Source organism: Nilaparvata lugens, chromosome 12, assembly GCF_014356525.2.
Source record: "Nilaparvata lugens isolate BPH chromosome 12, ASM1435652v1, whole genome shotgun sequence".
Classification (NCBI taxonomy): Eukaryota; Metazoa; Arthropoda; class Insecta; order Hemiptera; family Delphacidae; genus Nilaparvata; species Nilaparvata lugens.
The window spans coordinates 400,337-417,595 of record NC_052515.1 but is presented as its reverse complement, the minus strand read 5'-3'; the positions used below and the strand labels follow the sequence as shown (position 1 = coordinate 417,595).

The 17,259-nt window shown below is 35.5% G+C and overlaps 1 protein-coding gene across 6 annotated transcripts in view; it reads right to left on the bottom strand.

Annotated features, from left to right (window-relative positions):
• LOC111051590 (prothoracicostatic peptides) overlaps positions 1–13,206 on the bottom strand; it is a 276,122-nt gene extending 262,916 nt beyond the window's left edge. For all 6 annotated transcript variants that reach the window (XM_039438592.1, XM_039438598.1, XM_039438595.1 and 3 more), the window contains exon 1: positions 13,037–13,206. The gene's annotated coding sequence lies outside the window, so the exon portion shown is untranslated. The remainder of the gene's footprint in view (positions 1–13,036) is intronic.
• Positions 13,207–17,259: the final 4,053 nt, after the last annotated feature.

Here is a 17,259-nt window from a genome sequence, read left to right as displayed (position 1 = left end):
ACTTCCAGTGTCGTGCTATATCATATCCGTCTAAAGAGAACACAAACTTTAAACTTTCCACTAAAAAATCCAAATTGATCTAGATTCCCTCCAAGCTTCCTTGTGTAAATCCATCTATCACCTGTGGAGATTCCAATTTTGTGTCAGGTTACATTCATCTCAGGAAACTGGAGTTTGCAGCAGCCTGATATGATCAATGAAAATACATTAACGGTTAACGGCTGTTGTCACAAAAGTTGAGAGTAAAATATGCGAGCAGGCGTTGTCCAAGCTGTTTGCACAAGATTAGTAATCAAGATAAGTGCCAGCCTGTTCAGATTCATATTAATCTGTCACCACTGGTTTGAACGGGGAACTTTAGTGCTATTTTTGAGGAATACTGCCAATATGCTCCCATATGGAGTAAGATCCACTTTAAACTGTCACCACTTGTTTAAATGGGAAGTTTTTGGAGCTATTTATAAGAGATACTGTCAGTCTAAGGGAGTGTAAGATATACAGTTAGATTCATTTCAATCTGTCACCACTGGTTTGAACGGGGAACTCTAGTGTTATTTATGAGGAATACTGCCAGACTGCTCCCATATGGAGTAAGATCCACTAGAAACTGTCATTACTGGTTTGAACGGGAAGTTTTGGTATTATTTATGAGGAATACTGTTAGTCTAGAGTAGTGTGAGAAAAATATAGTGAGGCTCACGTTATAATAGCAGTGTTTGTTTAGCAATGGTATTGCTATCCTTGTCTATCATTCAACACAGCGGATAGCGCTATCTCATTCTCGCTTCTTTCTGTTGCCAGATCGTTTTTTAACAAAGTAGAAATACTATTAATTGACAAAAAAATCTTGATTATGGAAATTAATTATGAAATGATTGAAAAATATAATTGATTATTTTGAACGAGAATAAACCTGTATCAGCTACCGTCTATAGATATACCAACTACTCATCACCGCTTCAAACCTCGTAAACTTGAGATTTAAAAGCCCGAAAAAAACCTTGATGACTCCAATAAATTCTGAGTCGTTGGCGGAGTGAGAAACTCTCTTAAACTCTTTTCACCTCTCTCTCTCTTTCGCTCTCTCGCTCTTTCTATGATTTCACACGCGATTTTTCACACAGATATTTATGGAAAACTGATGAGACCAAAGTTTAGGTAGAGTGAAATTCCCTCTACAATGTAAGCATTGGTTGAAAATGATTAGGATATGAATGTTATATCTAGGGAGTACTGAAATCATTATTCGAAGCGAATGTCATTTGGACCGAGGTGGAGAACATAATATGAGAAAGTTACCGCGATCTAAGAAAAATTCCCAAATGTCATTGAATATAATGTCATGATATTGCATATCATCTTCCAAAAACAAAAATCTCTGTAAAGCCAGTCACGTACATCAATTTTTGGACTTACGATTTTTTGTCCTTATAGATTTCACCAGATTAAATGGGACTTGACAAACACATGATCACAGTATTTGCTTGTCAAGTTATGATCAATCTAATGGAATTGATAAGGCAGGCGAAAAATCGATTTGTGTGTAACTAACTTTTCACAAACATATCGGTTCTTGAGGTGCGTACAGACTTTCGCTCTGCTCCGCAACCGAACGTCACTCCAGCAGAGCGATTGATGATCGACTGGGGAGCAACAGTGGTTCGACCGGGAAACGCGAGAAGATCTAACATCTTCCATGTGCGTGGGCGGTGCGACTGTGGTTCGATGGTGGTACGAGGGCGGTACGAGGGAGGAGCGTGCTCGGTGCTGGTTGGAAGCGCGAATATGTGAACGCAGCTTTAGACGTACGATTTTCCTCGTGAATTCTTTTAGATTAGACAGATTATGTTTGTCAAGTTCCGTTTAATCTGATAGAATTCATATGAACGGCAAAATATCGAACGTCCAAAAATCGATGTCTGTGTGTGTGTATGTGTGAATGTCTTAAGGTGCGTACAGATATACGCGCCGCGAACATGAGCAATTCACTTTCAATCAGCTGATTATATCTGTATTTTTACAGAAACGGTAAGATACAGATATGAAAAGCTTGGCATCAGCTGATTAAAAGTGAATTGCTCATGTCTCCGGCGCGTATATCTGTAAGCACCTTCAAGTTGTCAAACTACTGGGTCTATTCCGATGTTTGTTCCATGTGATAGGCCACATTCAAAGGTGTGTGAGTCCGCTAAGGTCTGTGGGTCCGCTAAGGGGTGTGAGTCCGCTAAGGTCTGTCAGGCCTGTTTGCTCAACTCACAAGTCCTCTCAATTGTAACTGACGAGTAGAACTCGAGCGAGCAGATCTCTCCTCAAACTCATAAGTAATATTGTGTCGAGACAAAGTTCTGCGGTGAAATCAAGATGCAGCAGGTGAATTATTGAAGTTGTAGTACAGCTGTGGCTTGAGAGAGAGGGAGAGAGAAAGAGAGAGAAAAAGACAGAGTGAGAGAGTAATATAGGGAAAGACAGAGAAAGTTGTGATCTGTGTGAGAGACAGAGTGTTGTGGTTTGTGAGAGAGCGAGTGATAATGAAAAGCAGAAAGAGGAAGAGTGAGTGAGAGAAAAAAGAGAGAATGATAGAGCTGTAACTTATGAGAAAGAGAAAGTGATAAACAGAGAGAAGGTGAGAGAGAATGATAGAGCTGTAACTTATGAGAAAGAGAAAGTGATAAACAGAGAGAAGGAGAGAGAGAATGATAGAGCTGTAATTTATGAGAAAGAGAGAGTGATAAACAGAGAGAAGGAAAGAGAGAGAGAGAGAGAGATTAGATTTGATTAGAGTTCTTCATGTGCTACATTATTTCACTGGTTTATACACAAATCTACATTGAAAAAGAGAGTGAGATGCTGTGTCTTGTGAGAGTGGGAGAGAGAGTGATTAACAGAGAGAAGGGGAGGAAGAGATATAGAGTGAGTGAGAGAGAGTGATAGTGATAAACATAGAGAGAGATCAAATAGATTGGATTAAAGTTATTTATTCATTTATGTTACAATACATAGATGAAGTTTTGAGAGTGTGAGAGAAAGTAAAGAGAGTGTGAGAGGAAGAGAGAGAATGAGAGTTGTGGCTTCTGAGAGAACGAAAGAGAGAGTGATGGACATGGAGAGAGAGAGTGAGAGAGAGAGATTAGATAAGATTACTTTATTTATGTATGTTACAATATTTACTGGCTTATATACTAATTAACATTAAATGACGATAATGCTAGTTATTCAACGAATTTCACAAAGTGTAGATATTTAATTAATGAGAATAAATATAGAATGCAATTAGAATAACGATAATATAATAATGGGATAATGGGATCTAACTTCATAAATCGGCGGTGTTTCAACAAATAATTGTCGATTATCTTTAAAATATCCTTCCCATTAACACACGACCGGGTTCTCTCTCTCGGAGAGAGAGAGAGAGAGAGTGATAGAGTGGGAGCTTTTTGAAATGTGAGAGAGTGAGTAAGAGTGTGATAAAAAGAGAGGGTTGAGCGAGTGAGACAGAGAGTGATTTGAAACAGAAAGAAACAGTGAGAGAGAGTTTTGAAATGTGAGAGAGTGAGAGAGAGTGATGAAGAGAGAAAGAATAATTGCCTTTATTAATGACGGAGATAGTACTCTAGGCTCTAGGTCCTCTCTGTCACACAACCTTGAAGATAGTGTGTGAGAGAGAGAGGAAGAGTGAGAGAGAGTTGTGGCTCCTGAAAGACCCACTCAAGACTTGCGTTAGTTTACTTCTGGCACAAAATTCAACTCATCTAGACATCCTGTCTTCTGCAGGAGCAAGAAATTGGCTGAAGATTCTCCACAAAGACGCAGTCATCCACCACAAACGGAACATCCAATTGTCGCGAACAAGGTTTATAGTGAGGTTCACGTTATAATGACAGTGGAGAAAGATGACAGAAATGAAATGCCGATTCTCTGCCGCACACAAGAATTTGTGTTTCCATTATGGAAAAGTACCACAACATCACTCACAACACAACTGTAGAATAAATTCTTGTTTAAAATAATCAAGTACAGTTTATTCGTCGAGAGAATATATTTTTCGATGATTTAATCATCACTTGTCTGTTTATTATCAATTAAATCTCATTTTTCAAGAAAATATATTTTTCAATAATTGGATAATAAATTTGTATGATTGAGATAGAGTATTTTGTTAATCGATTATATTTCTTCATTGTTGAAAAACGATCTGGAAAAGGTGCGGAGATAGACAAGGATAGCGCTATCTGCTTTGTAAAATTAAAGACAAGGATAATAACACCAATGTTAATCAAATACTGTTATTATATCGTGGACCTAACTGTAGGTTGAAGTTCGTTGGGATGGGAATAGATTGATCTGTGAGTCAATCACACAGTTTCAGTTGAGACAGTATTATCAATCTTCAACAAACTGAGTCCGTATTTATCAGTAACCCTTCATTAACTTAAAAGTAGTCGTCACGTTTTACTTCATCATCCCTCTAACTCATTACCCACGCACAAGCCTAAGAGCTTATGTGGGCATCACCCACAGTATTCAGCTTAATTATCAACCTCTAGCAAACCAAAAGCTTAGGCCTTGAATCAAACAGAATAAATTAATAGGTTGGAAGAATCCGTACGATGGACCGTTAGCTGTTGACCAATCAAGGTTGAGCTTTACTGTCATTGGTCAAGACTAGACACGCCCCCCCTAGTATCTCAAATTATTATGGTCATGGGAACCGTTGAACAACAACAAGTCAAGTTCGAGTTCAAATATTTCTTTTTTTTTTGCTCATTGAATGAATTTTACTAAGTTTCACTTCAAAAATTCGACTGAGTCATTGTCAATATTGTAGAACCGTTCCATGATTGAATAAAAACACAAATATGTTGTAAAATTCTACACACTTTGTGTTTTTATTCAAGCTTCTCTTCACTATTTGTAGGTTTTCGGTTTTTAGGATAGCTTCTTCCGGATTTGAGCTATATTATCGGAGTTTTAAGCTATTATCAATATTATAAGTCCGTCAATCGTAAGAAGGCATATAGTGACCTCCACGTTATAATGACAGTGGAGAAAGATAGGAGAACAGCGTTACCGATTCTCTGCCTTGCCACTGCCTTCTATAGAGGATAACTGATACCGGTATATCTGATGAAATATAAACTGTTCATTATAGTTTGAAATAATCGATTACATTCCATCTGTTAAGAAAATATATTTATTTATTCATTCATGAAAAACATGGGAGCATACAGGATGCTTATTTATGAATGGTTTATTGATGGATTGATTTGGATTATTGATGATTTATATGATGTTTCACGATTGAGATTCAATATTTTGTTAAAATAAAGCAACTATAGTGAGGTCCAAGTTATAATAGCAGTGGAAAAGAATAGGAGAAAATCGTTGCCGATTCTCTGTCTCCTATAGAGTACAGCTGATACCCAAGAATAGTATATATAGTATATACACTATATAGCTATACACTATCCTTGGCTGATACAGGTATATCTGATGTACTATTGACCGTTCATTCTTGTTTAAAATGATCAATTGGATTTTATTCGTTGGGGGATAAATTTTCGTGATTGAGTATTAATATTTTGTTGATTAACCATAATTCTACATAGTTGGAAACGATCTGGCAAAATTGCGGAGCTAGAAGAGGAGATCGCTATCTACTTTGTCGCATGATAGACAAGGATAGCAACACCAATGTGAATCGAATTCTGCCATTATAACGTGGACCTCACTATAGACAAGCTCTGCTGGACAGACTGATGAAACAATCCGACTTCCTGTATCAATTACTTGGCAATTTGCTGACTTCAATCGGTTGATTCAGCTTGGGGCTTGTTTGAGAGAATGATGAAACAATTTTGATTCTTGTATCAATCTTCAATCGGTTGTGGGATTGATTCAATAACTCAGGACTGTTTGAGAGCCTGGTGGAGATATCTTGTTTATTGTACAATCTTGGTCAATTAAGTATCGCTGAGTTCATTTGTTGTAAACTTGACTCAAGACTCTTGTCTCGATCAGCTACTGCTCTCTGTTAATATTCTATTCTGTTTCAAATTCATCTACTGTTATGTATCAAATACTGTTATGTATCAATCAAATACTGTTATGTATCAATCAACAACTGTTCGGTATCAATCAATCACAGTGTTTCAATTCAAATCAATCCAATGTTCTGTATCAATCAACTACTGTTATGTATCAATCAATCACAGTGTTTCAATTCAAATCAATCCAATGTTCTGTATCAATCAAATACTGTTATGTATCAATCAACTACTGTTCTGTATCAAACAATTACTTTTCTGTATCAATCAATTACAGTGTTTCAATTCAAATCAATCCAATGTTCTGTATCAATCAACTACTATTGTGTATCAATCAGGAATTGTTCTGTATCAATCAATTACTGTTCTGTATCATTTAATCACAGTGTTTCAATTCAAATCAATCTAATGTTTTGTATCAATCAACTACTGTTATGTATCAATCAGGTATTGTTCTGTATACATCAAATACTGTTCTGTATCAATCAGGTATTGTTCTGTATCAATCAAATACTGTTTTGTATCAATCAGGTACTGTTATGTATCAATCAGGTATTGTTCTGTATACATCAAATACTGTTCTGTATCAATCAGGTATTGTTCTGTATCAATCAAATACTGTTCTGTATCAATCAGGTACTGTCCTGTATCAATCAATTACAGTCTTTTAATTTAGATCAATCTAATGTTCTGTAACAATCAATTATTGTTATGTATCAATCAAATACTGTTAGTCTATGTATCAATCTGATACTGTTCTGTATCAATTACAGTGTTTTAGTTCAAATCAATCTACTGTTCTGTATCATTAAAATACTGTTCTGTATCAGTCAACTACTGTTCTGTATCAATCAACAACTGTTCTGTAACATTCAACTATTGTTCTGTATCAATCAGGTACTGTTCTGTATCAATCAATTACATTGTTTTGATTCAAATAAATCTCTGTTCTGTAACAATCAATTACTGTTATGTATCAATCGAATACTGTTAGTCTATGTATCAATCTGATACTGTTCTGTATCAATTACAGTGTTTTAGTTCAAATTAATCTACTGTTCTGTACAATCAACTACTGTTATGTATCATCAAATACTGTTCTGTATCAATCAACTACTGTTCTGTATCAATCAACTACTGTTCGGTAACATTCAACTATTGTTCTGTATCAATCAGGTACTGTTCTGTATCAATCAATTACAGTGTTTTGATTTAAATCAATCTTCTGTTCTGTAACAATCAATTACTGTTATGTATCAATCAAATACTGTTAGTCTATGTATCAATCTGATACTGTTCTGTATCAATTACAGTGTTCTAGTTCAAATCAATCCACTGTTCTGTATCAATCATCTACTGTTCTGTATCAATTAACTACTGTTCTGTAACAACCAACTATTGTTCTGTATCAATCAGGTACTGATCTGTATCAATCAATTACAGTGTTTTGATTTAAATCAATCTACTGTTCTGTAACAATCAATTACTGTTATGTATCAATCGAATACTGTTAGTCTATAATATCAATCTGATACTGTTCTGTATCAATTACAGTGATCTAGTTCAAATCAATCTACTGTTCTGTATCATTAAAATAGTGTTCTGTATCAATCATCTACTGTTCTGTATCAATCAACCACTGTTCTGTAACAATCAACTATTGTTCTGTACAATCAACTACTGTTTTGTAACAATCAACTATTGTTCTGTATCAATCAGGTACTGTTCTGTATCAATTACAGTGTTCTACTTCAAATCAATTCACTGTTCTGTATCAATCATCTACTGTTCTGTATCAATTAACTACTGTTCTGTAACAACCAACTATTGTTCTGTATCAATCACGTACTGTTCTGTATCAATCGAAATTACAGTGTTCCAATTCAAATTAATATAATTTCTGTATCAATCAATAACTGTTCTATGTCAATCAATTACAGTGTTTCAATTCAAATCAATCTACTGTTCTGTAACAATCAATTACTGTTATGTATCAATCGAATACTGTTAGTCTATGTATCAATCTGATACTGTTCTGTATCAATTACAGTGTTCTAGTTCAAATCAATCCACTGTTCTGTATCAATCATCTACTGTTCTGTATCAATTAACTACTGTTCTGTAACAACCAACTATTGTTCTGTATCAATCAGGTACTGATCTGTATCAATCAATTACAGTGTTTTGATTAAATCAATCTACTGTTCTGTAACAATCAATTACTGTTATGTATCAATCGAATACTGTTAGTCTATAATATCAATCTGATACTGTTCTGTATCAATTACAGTGATCTAGTTCAAATCAATCTACTGTTCTGTATCATTAAAATAGTGTTCTGTATCAATCATCTACTGTTCTGTATCAATCAACCACTGTTCTGTAACAATCAACTATTGTTCTGTACAATCAACTACTGTTTTGTAACAATCAACTATTGTTCTGTATCAATCAGGTACTGTTCTGTATCAATTACAGTGTTCTACTTCAAATCAATTCACTGTTCTGTATCAATCATCTACTGTTCTGTATCAATTAACTACTGTTCTGTAACAACCAACTATTGTTCTGTATCAATCACGTACTGTTCTGTATCAATCGAAATTACAGTGTTCCAATTCAAATTAATATAATTTCTGTATCAATCAATAACTGTTCTATGTCAATCAATTACAGTGTTTCAATTCAAATCAATCTACTTTTATATATCAACCTAATACTGTAAATAATCAATCAAATTCTTTTATGGATCAAGCTACTGATCGTTATCAGTTATAATTAACTGGTAGCAGGCAACTCGCGCCCCTTAAAGGTATAATTGAAAACTTGACAAACTAAAAACTTGACGTACTGAGATCTTGAGAAATTGAAAATAAGCCTATAACTATCCTTGGTGAATTTAGAATCTGTGTGAAATTTCAAGTGAATCAGTTGAGTAGTTGTGACGTGATGATGCGTCATTCGTGAATTTCCTATCCCCTACGTGTATGAGCCAGTTCTTTCCTTTATCATATTTTAAAAGATATAGATATAAATCAAATACTGTTCTGTATCAATCAAATACTGTTACGTATCAATTAACAAATATTCTGTATCATTGAATTGCAGTATTTTAATTCAAAACTATCTACTATTATTATAGTCTACTGAATAAAATCAAAACAATTATTTGTTTTTAAAACTATTCAAACTGAATCAATTTAAAACCATTGAAAATAACTACCTTGTTTCAAATAGATTTTATATATTGAATCAATCATATCTGTAGGTTGTATTATCCTGTTTTATCCCCGATTTTGATCAAAGCAGTATTCTTTCTATCCATTCATTACTCACTAGTCATAACATTGGAGCTAAATCAATTGACTATACAATATTTGTAGTATCAGAAGTCCTCAGTTCTATTTATAGCTTTAATTGGATATTTGAAATAATTATTATAAAGTTATATGAAATATACGCTGGGATAATAAACCCAATTTTACAGAATACAACATCAACAAGATACTCTTAAGATAGCCTACCTCAAGATACCTCAAGATACTCTTAAGATAGCCTACCTCAAGATACCTCAAGATACTCTTAAGATAGCCTACCTCAAGATACCTCAAGATACTCTTAAGATAGCCTACCTCAAGATACCTCAAGATACTCTTAAGATAGCCTACCTCAAGATACCTCAAGATACTCTTAAGATAGCCTACCTCAAGATACCTCAAGATACTCTTAAGATAGCCTACCTCAAGATACCTCAAGATACTCTTAAGATAGCCTACCTCAAGATACCTCAAGATACTCTTAAGATAGCCTACCTCAAGATACCTCAAGATACTCTTAAGATAGCCTACCTCAAGATACCTCAAGATACTCTTAAGATATCTCAATAAGATACAATTTCTTCAAAATTGCATGCACGAGCTTGAGAAATTGGATATTTGAAATAATTATTATAAAGTAATATAAAATTTACGCTGTTATAATGAAACCAATTTCATATAATACAACATCAACAAGATACTCTTAAGATAGCCTACCTCAAGATACCTCAAGATACTCTTAAGATAGCCTACCTCAAGATACCTCAAGATACTCTTAAGATAGCCTACCTCAAGATACCTCAAGATACTCTTAAGATAGCCTACCTCAAGATACCTCAAGATACTCTTAAGATAGCCTACCTCAAGATACCTCAAGATACTCTTAAGATATCTCAATAAGATACAACTTCTTCAAAATTGCATGCACGAGCTTGAGGAATAATTAGTAACTACTAAGAAATTAAGAGAACCCCAAATCGTTCAGTCATATTGGAGAAACGCGTTTCGTGAAAAAAGTTTCAGGAAACGTGAAACGAAAGTTGCTCGCAATCGACTGATAAGATTAAGCAGGGAACGTTTCTTTTGTATGCATGCGCGAGTGAAACGGATTGCATGAAACAAGTTTCATGAAAGAGGGCTTCACGAAATGCGTTTCTCCGGTGTGCATCCCGCCTTAAACATAAAGAGAAATGCCAAACCGTCGACTTGAATCTTAGAGCTCACTTCGCTCGGTCAATAAATAAGTCGAATGGAGATGATGATTCAGTATATTCATCTGGCACTGAATACAATTGGACAACAAATACAATATAGGTCATGTCGCGAATGAACACCTCAAGTAATTACGTTAATGAAATTACGTATTGTACTGACCTCAACTTGTGATATTCCATCAAATTGCAATAACTATTATTCATATTTCTCATTTTGAAAATTAGCATACATTGATATTCCAACTGTACATGAAATCCTGTTATAGAACATATTTACATATCAGAGGCAAAATAATAGTTTCAGAATATTAATTATCATTGAACATCAATAGAAACAATAATATGCATGATGGGCCGATTCAACTTAGTGGAGTACTTCATATTTGCAATGTGTAACAATATCAAATACAGAATAATTCGAAATAAATTCGGAATAATTCATCAACTGGGAAGTCAGCATTCTCCTTGAATTGAAGTATCAAAACACTTTAATTGAAGGAGTTATAATTTCAAAAGTTATAGAATTTTTGAATTGTTTGAGTATTTTTTATTCCATAAGCAAGCGCAAAATGACTAAATGGTTAATACTTTTAAACTACTACACAATCTTATAATGCGCAATAATGATCTCATATTTCCCTCTAGTATTTCAGTTATATCATTCGTTTTTTGATGGAAAATTAGATTTTTCATTCAAATGAAGAATGATTTCTCAATTCGATTTAAACTGGTAAGCTCCCATTCGATGAAATTAGAAATTTTTAAATCGTCTTCATTCTTACATCACCACAATATTACCCCAAAATTCAATGTAGTGCTCCCTATATTCTATTTGTTAAAAGCCCATTTCCAAATTCCTCGAGATTATTTATATAACTGCACCAGCTCCGAACTCATTCCCCATACATCGATACTATAATAACGTTCTATAAGACGAAGCTCTACAAATATTTTTTCAAGTCATGTTGAACTCTCCATGTTCACAAGCTCTCCCAACTCCTAAAATTTGTTGAAACAATTATTCCGAAATTTATAAAGCTAATGACTTTGAATCATAGATTTTGATCCAAAACTTAGATCATTAAGTTGATAGATTTGATCCAATTGTTGATGATTCATATTTATTTGCATTTTTCATTCCGAAAAAAAATGTTATACCCTCTAATCCTAATTATTTTTCATTGTTATTATGATGGAATTTGGTAACAGGTTCTACAGAAGATATTCGTAGAGTGTTTCTAAGCTTTTTTCATTGTATAAAACAACCTCAATCAAAAATAACCTGAATTTACACTCAACCTAAATTAATATCTAGATTCTATACTCTAGAATACTATGCTGTCCCCCAACCCGCAGATAGATATTCGAATAGAATTTGCTAACATGTTGAAGACATTTTTCATCAACTTTTCTGAAATATTTATTTATTATACAAGACTTCTACAATCTCTCTATTCCTAACATAAATTACATCAATTCTCATGCATTCCCACTTTAAACACTAAACTCTAGAACTCATACTATCCTTTATGGACTGTTAGTCTAAATTCCTAGACTCTTTCTCACTCCCTGTACATAAATACAAAGGGAATGAATTTGTTTGTGGGTTGATGAGTTTTTCACCAAGTTTTCCCAAACTTGACATCATTTTTTCTGGCATCATCCCACATATTTACAGTATATGGAAACTGAATTCACAAGAATGTCGAACCGTTTTCTCTCATCAAGTTTCCATAAATCTGTCTCTATTCCTCTAAACTGAAGAAAAATCTTCCATATTTTCCCTTGCCAACTTCCTTATTGATACATATATTGACTACATACATATATTATTGTAACGAATGTCTCGAATTGATGAGGATATTTTCCCACAAAGTTTTTCTCAACTCATCATTATTTCACAGAGCAAGATAATCATTTTCTACATTTCATCCTGTCATCTCCCTCTGTATAAATTTCCAAACGAATTTCCTAACATCTGGAAGAGTTTTCCCCACAATTTTCTCCCAAACTGGTCTTTATATCACAAAAACTAGATTATTATTTTAATAACTTAAATGTTCCCTTCCATGCATAGATAATGGAACGGGATTTGCTAGGAGATTGAAGTGCGTTTTTCTATAAAGTTTTCCGAAGCTCGTCCACATTTTTCTATAAAGCTGAGTCATTACTTTTATCATTTCAATAATTCTCCCTGACCTCTCCATATACAAAAATAATTCCCTAAAAGGTTAAAGAGGTTTTTCTACCAAGTTTTCTCTAACTCGAATTTATTTTACAAAACTACTATACTTTTAACTTTCCCAAAATTTCCCCTGCCATCTTACTCGACACCTTCTCATATTCATGATTATCAAGACAGAATTTTCTTACCGGTTGAAGAGGTTTTTCTACCAAGTTTTCCTAAACTCGTATTTATTTTACAAAACTAGTTCATTACTTTTTCCCGCCATCTTACCTGTGAGCCCGGTTCGGAAAGCAGTAGACGCCTTAGCGTCAGTCAGCGGTGGACGCTTTTCGCCGCGAAATTTCCTCGCTTTTCCTCAGACAAGTTGCGAGCTTTTCTTCAGAATTTGGACGCTGAGGTGCTTCCAACCCCTTTTCCGCGGACACAGTGAGGCTCGCTCCAGCGTCTCTCCGCTTTTATAGTGGCGTCGGAGTCTCCCCCTACCCCTACCCCACAATTACCCCCTGCGCATGCGCGTGAATTGAGGGGGCGGCCCACAGATCTTGAGTGGGCTGTTGGACAAGATCACGTACCCTTCAAAAGTTGTGATGACGTCAGCATATTCAACACTATTGATGGGGTAACTTGTGAGCAGTGCAACAAATTTCCACATGATATACTGGATTTTTACGTAATGTGCGAGATTTTAACATAATTTGAAGATTCAAGATTCTTTTATTGCCAGAACAACTTTACGTTGATAAGCAATTTAACCACGTGAAATGAATACATACGAATAACAACCGCATTGTCCATGAATAATATGAATAACTAGCCGTCAGGCTCGCTTCGCTCGCCATACCCGTTAAGCCAGGGGGCTCCGCCCCCTGGACCCCCGACTGGATCGTCCAGGAATGAGATCAGCAGGCGAATTTTTCATCCCAATACTTTTATCATATGTTAGGACGATCCAGTCGGGGGTCCAGACTAAACGTCTGGCTAAACGGATATGGCGAGCGAAGCGAGCCTGACGGCCACTAATATAATATTCCCAGGAATAGCTTTGATTGAAGTAGCAGTGCCCAATCAATTACTCCGCGATAAATGCATTTCAATCCTCAACTTGGTGCCAACCTAACAAAGTCAACTCAACTTAATGCCAACCTGACAAAATTATTAATTTAGTTACCACTTAACAACTGTTTCGAAGAGGTACTCTCTCTAGATTATAGTTCCATATTAACATAAATAGTATGGTATTTTTCAGTTATAATTAAGAGAATAAGAAGAATATACATGCTAAAAGACGAACTTTAAATCCTTAAAAACCACCCTTAGAGTTAAAATATTGCCAAAAGATCTCTTAGTGCGCCTCTAAAGGGCCAACTGAACATACCTACCAAATTTGAACGTTTTTGGTCCGGTAGATTTTTAGTTCTGCGAGTGAGTGCCATTTCGCTTTTATATATATAGATTGAGTACGAAATTATATTTCTCAATAATTTCATAATGAATTTCCCTAATTAAGATGAAATATTTGTTAATTAATTATCAATTCTACATTGTTAAAAGACGGTCTGGCAACAGATAAAAGCGAGAAGGAGATAACGCTATTCGCTTTGTTGAATAATAGACAAGGATAGCAATGCAATTGCTAATCAAGCACTGCCGTTATAACGTGGACCTCACTCTAGAAACTCTAGAGTGCCATTTCGCTTTTATATATATATATATATATATATATATATAGAAGATAGATGAATAATAAATAAGAAATGATATAATAATAAAAGCATAATATACTGCATTATCAATGCATCATGATCATGCTATACAAACTAAACATAGTAGTGTAGTGTGGAAAGGCAATAAAGCTCTAGAGGATCATCATCATACTATTAGGCTCGACTCACACTTAAGCGACTCAGGTCGAGAAAAAACTCGACTCTAGTGGAGAGCATGTGTTTTCAAATGGTGACACTCAGACCATTCGATTCTAGTCTCCGCGATGTCACCATTTGAAAGCATGTGTTTTCAAATGGTCACATCTCGACTAGAGACGAGTCTCTTCTCGACCTGAGTCGCGTAAGTGTGAGTTGAGCCTTAACCTTTCGCCCAGTTATTTCAGTAATTTGGAAATTAAAATTCTTGGAATTCTTGGGCCCGGTTGCAAAAAAGCCGGTTAAGTGTTAACCGTGATTAATTTCCCGAGAACAATTCAGAGAAGGCGTTTTTGAGAAGATGGATTGGTTCTCGTGGAATTAATCACGGTTAAAACTTAACCGGCTCTTGTGCAACCGACACTGAGTGACGTTTTGGAACAGAAACCAATATTCGATAATACCATTCTATTGCTAACAAGGCAAAGAAGCCCTCGGGATTCCCAGCTTTACGTGTGATGGATAATTTGAACATAGATTAAAAAAATCTGGTGTGGCGCACTCACACAACTTCCCTTGCCGTTATGAAAATTGATCAGCTGACGCTAGTGTTCCCGCGCATCTCAAGTCTACTATTCAAAGATTTGAGCCAGCTGGCAGGGCAATAACGCTGGAGACACACGAGGTCTGCTATCTCTTCATAGTGAATCATTTAATAGAATCAACAGTTGCCAACAGTTTGCAATTGAATAATCACATTAATTGTAGAGATTCTCATGCTCAATCTTTTCCACTCAGAATTTCTTGTTTAAATTGAATCTGAAGCCTGATAATTGAGAATCTAAAATCAAACTTTGCATAGATAAGGCGGAGCTCCTGGCATTTTTACAGGTATGGGACTTGTGGCAGTTGATAGAGCTTATCGATGACTATTCTAGGTATAACTTTAAACAAGAGCCGTTTTCGATAAAATCGCGAAAAACACTGTTTTTGACAACATTTAATCCATTTTTAATCCATCTTGAATCGCATTTAATCGAAATTGTTCTTGTCGGATCCTTATATTGTAAGGACCTTACGTTCCAAATATCAAGTCATTCCGTTAATAATTGAGAAATGAGATGTCGTGTACACAGACGCACATACGCGCACACACACACACACACACACACACACACACACACACACACACACACCACACACACACACACACACACACACACACAAACACACACATATATACAGACCCAACAACCACTTTTTTGGACTCGGGGGACCTTGAAACGTATAGAAATTTGGAAATTGAGGTACCTTATTTTTTTTCGGAAAGCAATACTTTCCTTACCTATGGTAATAGGACAAGGAAAGTTATAGAGAGCAAGTGAGTCGGAGAGAAAGAGAGAGAGATAGAGTGAGAGAGAGAGAGAGAGAGAGAGAGAGAGAGAGAGAGAGAGAGAGAGAGAGAGAGAGAGAGAGAGAGAGAGAGAGAGAGAAAGAGAGAGAGATACTTTTTAGAGCAGTTTGTCCAAAGCACATTCCTTTGCAGCTAGATAACTAGAGTAGCTTGAACACTGTCAAACTATGTCAGAAATTCTGGGGCTCTTTTGAGCAGCACAGCTCAGTTTTGCGTGAATTCAGGTGGGATCCCTAATTTGGAGCTTAAACTCCCTCGACTAGTTTTTGGAAAATGTGTTGCAGTTTATAATGAAGATTGAAAAGGATCACGTATTGAGAAACGCTGTGGAGTGAGATACACGTTTTACAGTTGGTGGAAATAATAGGACGGCAGAGATGCCAATTTTCTGTTACCACCGCCTTCTGTAGTGGATAGCTGTGATTTATGAGACGTAGGTACATGTGGTTTTTACTTTCCTTGCCCTATTACCATAGGTAAGGAAAGTATTGCTTTCCGAAAAAAATTAAGGTACCCCAATTTCTAAATTTTTATACGTTTCAAGGTCCCCTGAGTCCAAAAAACTGGTTTTGGGTATTGGTCTGTTTGTGTGTGTGTGTGGTGTGTGTGTGTGTGTGTGTGTGTGTGTGTGTGTTGTGTGTGTGTGTTGTGTGTGTGTGTTGTGTGTGTGTGTGTGTGTGTGTTGTGTGTGTGTGTGTGTGTGTGTGTGTATGAGTGTAGGTGCGTCTGTGTACACGATATCTCATTTCCCAATTAACGGAATGACTTGAAATTTGGAACTTAAAGTCCTTTCACTATAAGGATCCGACACGAACAATTTCGATCAAATGCAATTCAAGATGGCGGCTAAAAAGGCGAAAATGTTGTCAAAAACAGGGTTTTTCGTGATTTTCTCGGAAACGGCTCCAACGATTTTGATCAAATTCATACATAAAATAGTCATCGACAAGCTCTATCAACTGCCACAAGTCCCATATCTGTAAAAATTTCAGGAGCTCCGCCCCATCAATGCAGATAGATTCCCAATTATCAGGCTTCAGATACAATTGAAACAAAAAAAATCAAGTGGAGTAGATTGAGCATGAAAATCTCTACAATTAATGTTCAGTAATATTTTCACCTAAAATTGAAAATAAGCTTTAAATTCGAGAAAATGTGATTATTCAATTGCAAATTATTGTTGATTCTATTAAATCATTCACTATGAAGAGATAGCAGAC